Genomic DNA, 2,171 nt, shown 5'->3' with positions numbered 1-2,171 from the left:
CCTTTGTTCCAGCTCAAGCTTGACTTGCCAGGCTTCCTTTTGATTTTGGAGGAGTGCCTATATAATTGCAAAACATTTTTTATGTAAGTCAACTAGAGTTGACTTGTGTTTACAACCAAGGACTCTGACTGGCACGTAGTTTTAATTTCATTCTGCATCTCATTGCTTAAAGAGTCAGTTTCAGCTCAAGGAGACAAAGGCACCAAGAGAAATAGGGATACAGGAATTTGGGGGTGAAGAAGCTTACTTGTTGCCATTCAAATCACTCTCTTGACCTGCATTGTCCAATAAGTACCCACTAGCAACATTTGTTGCCACTATTCAAATTTGTTGAAATTAACATGAAATGAAATTAAAAATTTCTTAGTTGCAATAGCCACATTTCAAATGCTCAGTAGCCACATGTGTCTAGTGGCTACTGTACTAGATGCTGCAGATCTAGAACATTCCATCACTGAAGAAAGTTCTGTTGGACAGAATTGGTTAGACGTTTTATCTTGTCTGAATATTCATAAGGCTTTATATTTGTAAATGTAAGGAACAAAAAGTCCCCTATGTAATAATCCCTTCACTGTTGTATAGAAACAAAAATGAGAGGTAACAGGAAGTTGAACACAATTTTACGTTTTTGGTACTAGATTTCTTCCTTTGAAGATGAATCTAAAGAGTAAAGAACCACCTTTTTGCTGTGTCTACTGTGAGAATGAAGACCATTCTCTGCAACCAGACTGTCCATATTCCAGAAAATGTAGATATCACTTCGAAGGGATGCCCAGTAATTGCGAAGGGCCCTAGAGGAACCCTGTAGAGGGACTTCAATCACATCAGTGTAGACCTCAGTCTCCTTGGAAAGAAAAAAATGAGGCTCCGGGATTGACAAAAAAATGGAGAGGGAACAGAAAGGAATGGGCTGCTGTCTGCACTATTTATAGTCATGCACAGGACATGGTCAAGGATGTTGCGCTGGGCTTCTGTTACAAGATGAGCTCTGTGTGTACTCACTTCTCCATCAATGTCGTTATCCAGAAGAATCGGTCTCTAGTTGAGATCCGAAATTTCCTGATTGAAAAATAAATCTACAGGGTTTGGAGGAGGCCGGGTGTTGCTTGTTCAGTATCTCAAGCCCAGAAAGATGAATTAACCCTTGAAGGAAATGACATTGATCTTGTTGCAAATTCGGCTGCTTTGATTCAGCCAGCCACGACAATTAAATAAAAACAAGGATATCAGAAAATGCGTGGATTGTATTTATGTCTCTGAAAAAGGAACAGTTAAGCAGGCTGCTGAATAAGACCTAAGAGTTCTCCAGCTACAGAAACAAGATGCCGGATGATTCCTAAGACCTATTTGTGATATTTAAATGATGCAATAAAAGACCTATTGATTTGGGGGAAAAAAAGAAGAATAAGGTACCAGTTGGATCATAGAAAAAACACTATACATAGATTTCTTCAACCCAAGGCTTACGTACACATGATTACTTTAAAAGTACATGCACGGAGAAACTTAGAATGTTCGGTCCAAATTTCTCTACATAAAGCTAAATACTAAATTTAGATTTTAAACCAACAGTGCTTGAAGATATAGCTTTATTCCTGGATAACTCCAGCCTTGAAACACAGAATGGTCTCTTTATCCAGTGGCCATTAAGACCCTTTCTGTTCTGTTGGTTGAGCAGGTAATCCCTGGGGGCACCTGAAGAATAACTGGTTATATTCAGTTCTGTCTCTGTCAAATTGTACGCTAGATAAGTCATGTCGGGTTTTCTGTACCGCAGATGTGAGTGGAGGTGGAGTCAACGTGTCTTGCCCAGCGGTCTATGGAAACCCACATTGGCTCTGGTTCAAGACACGCTCCCCAGGAGAAAAAAAAAAAAAAAGCAAGAAAAGAAAATACATCAAATAAGTTTTAATATTTAATTTTAATAAGTATGTCCAAGTATTGTCAAAGACTTTAAATGGAAGTTGGACATGAAGTTTACATTATAATTTCTAACTGTACAAGGAAAAAAGTCTAACCACAGTTTTCTCTGGCCTTCAAAAAGAGCAGGCAAAATAAAGAATAAATATTTAATGATGGCATTTAACAAAAAAAGGCATGTTGGCTTTGGATTTGTAGGAGAAAAGTTTTATCATCAGGGATTCTTCCATCACTAGAATTTATCCAGTGTA

At 38.1% G+C, this 2,171-nt stretch overlaps 1 pseudogene; it reads left to right on the top strand.

Annotated features, from left to right (window-relative positions):
• The first annotated feature begins 703 nt into the window (after positions 1–703).
• On the top strand, positions 704–1,291 carry LOC112630617 (annotated as a pseudogene).
• Positions 1,292–2,171: the final 880 nt, after the last annotated feature.

Source organism: Theropithecus gelada, chromosome 8, assembly GCF_003255815.1.
Source record: "Theropithecus gelada isolate Dixy chromosome 8, Tgel_1.0, whole genome shotgun sequence".
Classification (NCBI taxonomy): domain Eukaryota; kingdom Metazoa; phylum Chordata; class Mammalia; order Primates; family Cercopithecidae; genus Theropithecus; species Theropithecus gelada.
This window is presented reverse-complemented; position numbering and strand designations above follow the sequence as displayed.